Source organism: Oncorhynchus kisutch, linkage group LG11 (genome assembly GCF_002021735.2).
Source record: "Oncorhynchus kisutch isolate 150728-3 linkage group LG11, Okis_V2, whole genome shotgun sequence".
Classification (NCBI taxonomy): domain Eukaryota; kingdom Metazoa; phylum Chordata; class Actinopteri; order Salmoniformes; family Salmonidae; genus Oncorhynchus; species Oncorhynchus kisutch.
In genome coordinates, this window is record NC_034184.2 from 30,675,004 (window position 1) to 30,686,346 (window position 11,343).

Below are 11,343 nucleotides of genomic sequence, written 5' to 3' on the forward strand. Positions count from 1 at the left end.
AGACAAATTATGTGTGTAACAGCTCTGAGTAGCTTGATGTGTATGATATTGGATATTATATCATGAGAGTGTGTATGATGTCTGTATAAGAGTAAGACTATAATGTAATGACTATAATAAATCTGCAACTTGCATGTTTGAGTGTCTGTGTGTAACATGTAGTGCGTATAGCCTTAATATTCATAATTGTAATCCACATCGTATCACCATCATAGTTGCATCATATTTACCTTTAACATAATTGAAAAACACATTTCCATAGCAATTGACGTTTCACATGATCTTGAAAGAGACCTTGCATTACTCTAGAGACGGCTTCACTACAGTACAAATGTATTCCGTACAATATGTTATTATTACCCAATGCCCCTATTCTGATATCTTCCCCTTGCTTGTTGTAAACATATATAAACTTGTAGACAAATACATAAAAAAGATAGACAAACAATAAACACATTAAATTATAGAAACCGTTCTCAACAATAGAGAGAGGGAGAGAAGAGAATAGAAAAGAAAGAGAGCGTGAGAGAAGAGAGCGAGATCAGGTGTTTGTGTGTATGTATAAGCCTGTAGTTGAGTACGTGTGTGTTCATATCCACTTCATAATGTTCAGATATTTTAAACAGTTCCCATACCTTCTTTTTTCGTAACCTGAAGTCCCTCTAGAATGTAATGTTTGTTAGATAACCAGCTTGTTTTTGAATGATAACTGTGTTAAGGGTGTAATTTGGGGTGGGGTGAGGAGTACTGGAAAGGTGTGACTTTCAGATTACAATAGGCCATAAGTATACAGCAGATCGCTGATTGTCCTCACTTTGATTATGGTGCTAATCGGGCTACAAGTGTTTGCAAACCTGTTTTCAAAATGCTACCAGTTGTCCATCACTACTGTAAATAAAAACACAGCATCTTGTTACATCTTGTTTACATTCTTTATTGCAACCACAACCACAGCACCAAGCCTAGGTCCAAGAGGCTTCTGCACAGCTTCTACCCCCAAACCATAAGACTCCTGAAAATCTAGTCAAATGGCTACCCTGACTATTTGCAGTGACCCCCCTGCTACTCTCTGTTGTCATCTATGCATAGTTACTTTAATAACTCTAACTACATCTACATACTACCTCAAATAACCAGTGAATTACTTGCTACTTTTATCTCTTACACTTATCTGTATTTTTGGTTAGGGGCTTGTAAGTAAGGATTTCACTGTAAGGTCTACACCTGTTGTATTCAGCACATGTGACTAATACACTTTGATTTGATTTAAACTCCTCCAAAAAGAAGCCAACAAGCCCTGTGTTCATTTCATTTAATTTGATGTCACAAATCATTTGTATTTACCTTTACAATTACTTTCAGAGTTTAGGATTTGCAAATGTGTGCTTTTCATGTCATTTTTCATTAAATCCCGTTCGGATTCAAGGATAACTTTTGACTGACGCCTTCAGTGAGAGGCATAATGCTTTATTAATATTGAATACTATCTGCCCCACGAATTCATATCTAAGGGGCACTTTTCATACCATTATTAGTTACTTTGCTTTAGTTTGAACGTGCAGACTGGCACTAAGAACAGCGGGAACTTTTCCCTAGTCAGCTCCATTATTAGTGCAATGGCCCTTAAAGTGTTGCTCTGTGCTACCCAGTGGGGCGGGGTGTTGGTTCAACCCCCTTCTTCCTCAACCAACCTCATGGGCTAGGTCCGTCTTCTGTGCACGGCTCTGCGGCCCATCCCGTGCCCCCTGCCCTCGTGCCTTGAATCTTGCGCCCCCACCGCTATTTCAGTGCATACAGCTTGAGAACTGCAAAGGCAATCAATCCCATTGTGTGCCACTTGGGAGCCATGACCAATATGACCAATAAATATTGTCCTGCTAATAACAGGGTTAAGAATATATCTGTGAGAATGTCTAAGGGGCTTTTATATAACTCAAAATTAATACAAATAATAATTGCTTTGTTTAAATAATAACAATATTTTTGAGATTTTGTTTTCAAATAACATGAAATGAGTGAGAATGAGCCATTTTTGAACATGCGGTGAGACATTGTTACTCATTTGAAAATAAAGCCAGTTTGTTATTTTGAATGATTTATTTATGTTTTTAGAGGGAGAGAAACCAAAAACCTACAGTCATCTCATGGGTCTCCCAGTCGAGGTCGGCAACACATTAGACCGCTGAGCTGCTCTGGCGCTGTACAATGACTGGTCGGGAGTAGGCTACAATACTACAGTAAGAGCAAAATAATCCTAACATTTCCACACCCTAATTGTAGTCTAAGTTTCTCTTAGAATAAAGACATTAGTGTAACAACAGTTTTGGTAAATTATCCTGAAGTCATGCACAATTATCAGTTTCTATTTAGGTTTATGTATCCAACTCATTCATTGCTTAAATTGTGATTATTTCGCCACTATGGCCTATTTATTGCCTTACCTCCCCAATCTTACTAGATTAGCAAACACTGAATATAGACTTTTCTATTGTGTTATTGACTGTACGTTTGTTTATCCCATGTGTAACTCTGTGTTGTTTGTCGCACTGCTTTGCTTTATCTTGGCCAGGTCGCCGTTGTAAATGAGAACTTGTTCTCAAATGGCCTACCTGGTTAAATAAAGGTAAAATAAATAAATAAATAATTGTCAGTTAGAGACACAGTAGCGCCTTGGGACCCAAAAGCACAATCAGTTTCATTACTCCCCCTTGCGCTGGTCTGGAGCAATGAAGTACTGACACAGGTAACCATACTAAATCACATATTACCTCTAAGTCCCGCAGCATAATCACAAAACTTTTAGTGGAGCAACCACTGTAAGCTTTGTCGTGCCCTCTTCACGACTGTCTTAGTGTGTTTGGAATATGAATAGTGTTAGTGATGTAGACACCAAGGAACTTGAAGTTCTCAAACTGCTCCACTACAGCCCCGTTGAGAATGGGGACATGCTCAGTCCTCCTTTTCCTGTAGTCCACAATCATCTCCTTTGTCTTGATCACGTTGACGAAGAAGTTGTTATCCTGGTACCACATACAGTTACGTTACAGTCTTATTCTAAAATGTATTAAATTGTTTGTTTTTTCACTCATCAATCTACACACATTACCCCATAATGAAAAAGCAAAAATAGTTTTTTAGAAATGTTTGCAAATTTATTACAAATAAAAAACAGAAATACCTTATTTACATAAGTATTCAGACCCTTTGCTATGAGGTTCAAAATTGACCTCAGGTGCATCCTGTTTTCATTGATCATCCTTGAGATGTTTCTACAACTTGATTGGAGTCCACATGTGGTAAATTAAATTGATTGGACATAATTTGGGAAGGCACACACCTGTCTATTTAAGGTCCCTCAGTTGACTGTGTGTGTCAGAGCAAAAACCAAACCATGAGTTCGAAGGAATTGTCAGTAGAGCTCTAAGACAAAATCGTGTTGAAACACAGATCTGGCGAACGGTACCAAAAAATGTCTGCAGCATTGAAGGTCCCCAAGAACACAGTGGCCTGCATCCTTCTTAAATGGAAGAAGTTTGGAACCACCAAGACTCTTCCTAGAGCTGAAAATAGGTGTGCAGCGACGCTCCCCAGCCAACCTGACAGAGCTTGAAAGGATCTAAAGAAGAAATTGGAGGAACTTCCCAAATACAGGTGTGCCAAGCTTGTAGTGTCATACCCAGGAAGACTTGAGGCTGTAATCGCTGCCAAAAATTGCTTCAACAAAGTACTGAGGAAAGGGTCTGAATACATATCTAAATGGGATTTTTATGTTTTCTATTTTAACATTTTAGGAAATCGTGTGTATATTGATAAGGGGTGAAAACAATTTAATCCATGTTAGAATAAGGCTGTAACCTAACAAAATGTGGAAAAGTGGTCTGAATATTTTCTGAATGCACTGTACATATATCCATTAGCATTTTTATGATGATGCATGCCTTCTCCCCCTCTGCACCTACAACTTTTACTCTACCTACTCCTATAGTACAATATTGACTCTAGAGTGTGTATATGCTATAGCTTTGGGCTGGAAGCAGTATGAGGGTGGAGGGATAGGGTACTCCACTGATCAGGGTCAACATCTATCCCATGGCATCGTAAAATCAAAGGGCGTAATGAAACCACCCTGTCGATTCAATTGCATCTACAAACCCAAAGGCAGGAGGAACTGTCCTCCACTTAGGCTCTAGGCGACAGCAGTGGCTTAATATAGCATTGGAAGGGTAATGGTGTGGAATGGCTTTAGTGGCAGGGTTAGCATCTTTGGAGAAGGAGCCTGTGCCTGCAGCCACTGGATGTAATCCTACTCCATCAACGTTGACGGCGCTTTGAAGAGCTCCTCTTTCCCTCTCTTGAGAGGTGAATTACAAGCCTTTGGTCAAATGTATACATTTCTCATGACTCACTCCAATTGGAGTGAATTTACAACAGAATCACTGGCTGGATTTGTCTGACTCTTCTCTAAATCTAAATTGGCTTTAAAGAAGGTTAATACATTTGGGTGGCATGCAGTTAAACCATTACCTGGTAACACTTTATAATAACTCCACGTAATAAAGCATTTATAATGGATTATTACACATTTTATTATTCATTTATTAATCATTACTCCATACATAAGATGTTTAATATAGGTCCTTAAAAAACATTTACTAATTATTTGTCTTTTTGCGTGGCCTCATATAAAGTGCGGGCTATTTATACTCAATATATACTTCATTTTATATTTTGGTCATTTAGCAGACACTCTTATCCAGAGCAACTTACAGAAGCAATTAGGGTTAAGTGCCTTTTCACCTAGACATCTCTGGGATTCGAACCAGCAACTTTTCGGTTACTGGCCCACTATGCTAAATGTTTTGAGTGACCAGTGTAATTTCTCACAAACATATGCCGTTGGTAGACATTCAAGCTGTACCTGATGCTCCTTAAGGTCTCAAAATAGCCTAGAACAGTGGTTTGTCATGATGTTGGCCTGTTGGGGGAGGTTAATGACCCCCATAAATACCTTTCCCATTTTCTCTCTCCCCACTCTACAGAGTAATTCTTGGAAAGTCCTTTGTTAACATAGAGAGAGTCTTATAACATCAAAAGGGTGGGGAAAGGAACCATATGTCGGTAATCCAACCAGCTGAAAATATGCGTTTGGACTTAAAGAATATGATGTCAGATCAGTTGTTATCTGAGACATTATTACTAATGAGAGGATGACATAAACTGTATCTTGGAAAGTCTACACATTATAGTTATACGATTCACATGGAATTGTTGTGCAAATTAAATGTTTAAATATGAAACTATTTCTGAAAATATTAAATGTAATTTTAGCTTCTTAATGAGAGAACGGTTTGTCATAGAGTAAACTCTGCCAATGCAGTGGCCCCACCCAAATTGTATTTGTCACATACACATGGTTAGCAGATGTTGCGTGTAGCGAAATGCTTGTGCTTCTAGTTCTGACAATGCAGTAATAACCAACGAGTAATCTAACCTAACAATTCCACAACAACTTCCTTATACACACAGGTGTAAAGGGATGAAGAATATGTACATATAGATATATGAATGAGTGATGGTACAGAACGGCATAGGCAAGATGCAGTAGATGGTATCGAGTACAGCATATACATATGAGATGAGCAATGTAGGGTATGTAAACATTATTACGTGGCATTGTATAATTAAACTGGCTAGTGATACATTTTTTACATACATTTTTCCATTATTAAATCGGCTGGAGTTGAGTCAGTATGTTGGCAGCAGCCACTCAATGTTAGCGGTGGCTGTTTAACCTCTTTCATCTAGGGGGCACTATTTGTATGTTTGGAAAAATAACTTTCCCAAAGTAAACGGCCTATTTCTCAGGCACAGATGCTAGAATATGCATATAATTGACAGATTATGATAGAAAACACTCTAAAGTTTCCAAAACGGTCAAAATATTGTCTGTGACTGTAACAGAACTGATATTGCAGGCGAAAACCTGAGGAAAATCAAAACAGGAAGTGGCTTCTATTTTGAAACCTCCATGTTCCATAGCCTGCCTTCGCTCAATTTAAAGAGATATCAACCAGATTCCTTTTCCTATGGTTTCCTCAAGGTGTCAACAGTCTTTAGAGATAGTTTCAGGCTTTTATTTTGAAAAATGAGTGAGAAAGATAACATTGCGTCAGGTGTTCGCATGACTTTTGCTTGCGCAACAGAGCTTGGGCAGCCATTGTCTCTCCCTTTCCTACTGAAAAAGACAGTCGCAGCTGATATATTATCGATTATATATTTTAAAAACAACCTGAGGATTGATTATAAAAAAAGTTTGACAAGTTTCTGTGGACATTACGGATACTATTTGGAATTTTCGTCTGCGTTGTCGTGACTGCTCGAGCCTGTGGATTTCTGAACATAACGCCCCAAACAAACGGAGGTATTTTGGATATAAAAATTATCTTTATGGAACAAAAGGAACATTTATTTTGTAACTGGGAGTCTCGTGAGTGAAAACATTCGAAGATCATCAAAGGTAAGCGATTAATTTGATTGGTTTTCGTGACCAAGCTACTTTGATGCTAGGTGTTCATAATGTTTTGTCTAGTGATCGATAAACTTACACAAACGCTTGGTTGCTTTCACTGTAAAGCATATTTTCAAAATCTGACACGACAGGTGGATTAACAAAAAACTAAGCTGTGTTTTGTTATATTGCACTTGTGATTTCATGAATATAAATATTTTTAGTAGTATTTTTTGAATGTGGCGCTCTGCAATTCAGCGGTTGTTGATGACAATTATCCCGCTAACGGGATGGGTAGTGTCAAGAAGTTTTAACAGTCTGATGGCCTTGAGATAGAAGCTGTTTTTCAGTCTCTCGGTCCCTGATTTGATGCGCCTGTACTGACCTCGCCTTCTGGATGATAGCGGGGTGAACAGGCAGTGGCTCGGGTGGTTGTTGTCCTTGATGATCTTTATGGCCTTCCTGTGACATTGGGTGGTGTTGGTGTCCTGGAGGGCAGGCAGTTTGCCCCCGGTGGTGCGTTGTGCAGACTTCACTACCCTCTGGATGGCCTTACAGTTGTGGGCGGAGCAGTTGCCGTACCAGGCAGTGATACAGCCCGACAAGATGCTCTGCATCTGTAAAAGATTGTGAGTGCCTTTGGTGACAAGCCAAATTATTCTGCCAGCCTCCTGAGGTTGAAGAGGCGCTGCTGCGGTTTCTTCACCATGCTGTCTGTGTGGGTGAACTAATTCAGTTTGTCCTTGATGTGTACGCCAAGGAACTTAAAACTTACTACCCTCTCCACCACTGTCCCGTCGATGTGGATAGGGGGGTGCTCCCTCTGCTGTTTCCTGAAGTCTACAATCATCTCCTTTGTTTTGTTGATGTTGGGGGTGAGGTTATTTTCCTGACACCACACTCCAAGGGCCCTCACCTCCTCCCTGTAGGCCGTCTCGTCGTTGTTGGTAATCAAGCCTACCACTGTTGTGTCGTCTGCAAACTTGATGATTGAGTTGGAGGTGTGCATGGCCACGCAGTCGTGGGAGTACAGGAGAGGGCTCAGAACGCACCCTTCTGGGGCCCCAGTGTTGAGGATCGGCGGGGTGGAGATGTTGTTACCTACACTCACCACCTGGGGGAATCCCGTCAGGAAGTCCAGTACCTAGTTGCACAGGGCGGGGTCGAGACCCAGGGTCTCGAGCTTGGTGACGAGTTTGGAGGGTACTATGGTGTTAAATGCTGAGCTGTAGTCGATGAACAGCATTCTCACATAGGTATTCCTCTTGTCCAGATGGGTTAGAGCAGTGTACAGTGTGGTTGTGATTGCGTAGTCTGTGGACCTATTGGGGCGTTAAGCAAATTAGAGTGGGTCTAGGGTGCCAGGTAGGGTCGAGGTGATATGGTCCTTGACCGTATGTGAAAAGACAGTGGTTGTAAACTATGAAACACTGCCCTCTCTCCCAACCCTATATAAGCCAATTTACAAAAATGTAGCTTCCTGTTCAGAGTATGTGAGGACTTATCATCCCCACGTTGAAAGGACAAAGACCACCTACAGAACTAAGCCAACCTCAGCAAGAACCTAACGAAATTAGCATAACAGGTGACGACCTACACGCCGAAAGGATGAATTTCGACTATACCAGCCAGAATATAGCATGAGCTTAAAATATGGCAACTTGGTATGACATTTGAACTCTTATTCATTAAAGAAGTGATACCTCCTAGCCGTTGCGTTAGTGCAGCAACTGTAGACGTGGGCAAGGAGAGGACGGACAGAGTATCTCTCTATGGCACGACGACAGTACTACCAAGTATCCATTCTACCACCGGACATTCTTCAAAGGACAACCCGGCCTCTTATCTACGGCCAACCGATCGAAGAGCAGCTCAGAGTAAATATTTATTGCATTTTCCTTTTCCAAATGTTATTTAGAATGCATAAGGTTCTATATTTACGATAGAGTAACTGCCTACGGCCCGAAAGAGACATAGCTTCTCCCTTTGTTACTCAGTCTTCCCGCACTTTCATTCAAAACCCAACCCCCCTTCTTTGTGTAACCAGCCATCATACAGTGGGGAGAACAAGTATTTGATACACTGCCGATTTTGCAGGTTTTCTTACTTACAAAGCATGTAGAGGTATGTAATTGTTATCAAAGGTACACTTCAACTGTGAGAGACGGAATCTAAAAAAAAATCCAGAAAATCAGATTGTATGATTTTTAAGTAATTTATTTGCATTTTATTGCATGACATAAGTATTTTCTTAAATCAGAAAGCAGACCTTAATATTTGGTACAGAAACCTTTGTTTGCAATTACAGAGATGATACGTTTCCTGTAGTTCTTGACCAGGTTTTCACACACTGCAGCAGGGATTTTGGCCCAGTCCTCCATACAGACCTTCTCCATATCCTTCAGGTTTCAGGTCTATCGCTGGCCAATATGGACTTTCAGCTCCCTCCAAAGATTTTCTATTTGGTTCAGGTCTGGAGACTGACTAGGCCACTCCAGGACCTTGAGATACTTCTTACGGAGCCACTCCTTAGTTGCCCTGGCTGTGTGTTTCGGGTCGTTGTCACGCTGGAAGACCCAGCCATGACCCATCTTCAATGCTCTTACTGAGGGAAGGAGATTTTCGGCCAAGATCTTGCGATACCTGGCCCCATCCATCCTCCCCTCAATACGGTGAAGTCGTCCTGTCCCCTTTTCAGAAAAGCATCCCCAAAGAATGATGTTTCCACCTCCATGCTTCACGGTTGGGATGGTAGTTCTGGGCTGATCCCTCACCTTCCTCATGATCATTGATGCCCCGCGAGGTGAGATCTTGCATGGAGCCCCAGACCGAGGGTGATTGACCGTCATCTTGAAATTCTTCCATTTTCTAATAATTGCGCCAACAGTTGTTGCCTTCTCACCAAGCTGCTTGCCTATTGTCCTGAGAAAAATCCAATCAGGAAGTGACCCTTATTTTGAAACCCCTGTCTTTCTATGCATCCCTATTTCCCATTGCCCATTTTCTAAGTCTTCCCTAACGTGTCTACAGCCTTTAGACATAGTTTTACGCCTTTATGTTGAAGAATGAGCGTAAAAGACCACATTGCGTAAGTGGCCAGCTGATGGCTCTGAGTGATTCTTGCGTAAAAGAGAGAGGTAGCCATTTTTCCTCCCAGTCCTACTGAAAAGCCAACTGTCCCGGTTGATATATTATCGAATAGATATTTGAAAAACACCTTGAGGATTGATTATAAAAAACGTTTGCCATGTTTCTGTCGATATTATTATTTTTCGGCGTTGTCGTGACCTCCATTTCCGGTGGATTTCTGAACATAACGTGACAAACAAACAGAGCTATTTTGGGTATAAAAATAATCTTTATGGAACAAAAGGAACATTTGCTGTCTAACTGGGAGTCTCGTCAGTGAAAACATCCGAAGATCATCAAAGGTAAACGGTTAATTGGGATTGCTTTTCTGATTTTCGTGACCAAGCTTCCTGCTGCTAGCTGGACATAATGCTATGCTAGGCGATAAACTTACACAAACACTTGTCTTGCGGTTGCTGTAAAGCATAATTTCAAAATCTGAGACGACAGGATGATTAACAAAAGGCATATTTCACTTGTGATTTCATGAATATGAATATTTTCTAGTAAGATTATTTGACCGTTGCGCTATGCTAATTAGTGTAGTTGCTGACAATTCTCCCGGATCCGGGATGGGTAGTTCCAAGAGGTTTTAATCCAGCCACAGTGTCTAATTTCAAAAATACTTTACAGCGAAGGCTCCACAAACGATTGTTAGGTCACCACCAAGTCACAGAAAAACCCATCAATTTTTCCAGCCAAAAAGAGGAGTCACAAAAAGCACAAATAGAGATAAATTAATCACCTACCTTTGATGATCTTCATGTTACACAATACACGTATGTTCTGTTCGATAAAGTGCATATTTATATCCAAAAATCTAATTTTACATTGGCGTGTCATGTTCAGTAGTTCCAAAGTATGATTTGTGTGATTTTGCAGAGAGCCACATCAATTTACAGAAATACTCATTATTATGAAAATACAAGTGTTATCTTCTTATGGCTGGGGGGCAGTATTGAGTAGCTTGGATGAATAAGGCGCCCTGAGGTGCCCAGAGTAAGCTGCCTGCTCCTCAGTCCCAGTTGCTAATATGTGCATATTATTAGTATATTTGGATAAAAACTACTCTGACGTTTCTAAAAAAGTTTGAATGATGTCTGTGAGTAAAACAGAACTCATATAGAATGAAAAAACATGAGAAGAAATCCAACCAGGAAGTGGGAAATCTGAGGTTGGTCGATTTTCAACTCAGCCCCTGTCGAAGATACAGTGGGATATTGGTCATGTTGCACTTCCTAAGGCTTCCACTAGATGTCAACCGTCTATAGAAACTTGTTTGATGCTTCTACTGTGAGGTGGGGCCAAATGAGAGGGGAATGAGTCAGAGGTCTGGCAGCAGGAAAAATGTCTGTGTTTTTGTGACTTTTTAGGTGCTTACCTAACATAATTGTTTGTGTTGCTTTCGCTGTAAAGCCTATTTGGAATCGGATACTGTGGTGGGATTAACAACAAGATTACCTTTAAAATGGTATAAAATAGTCGTATGTTTGAGGAATTTAAATTATGAGATTTCTGTTGTTTTGAATTTGGTGTCCTGCACTTTCACTGGCTGTTGTCATATCGATCCCATTAACGGGATTTCAGCCATAAGAAGTTTTAACCCGTATTGTTATTTTGTGTTCACTTTGCCGTGTGTATTTGGTTCGCCTAAATAAAAGGCTCCGTTGGCTACCCAATATCTGCTCTCCTGCACCTGACTCCCT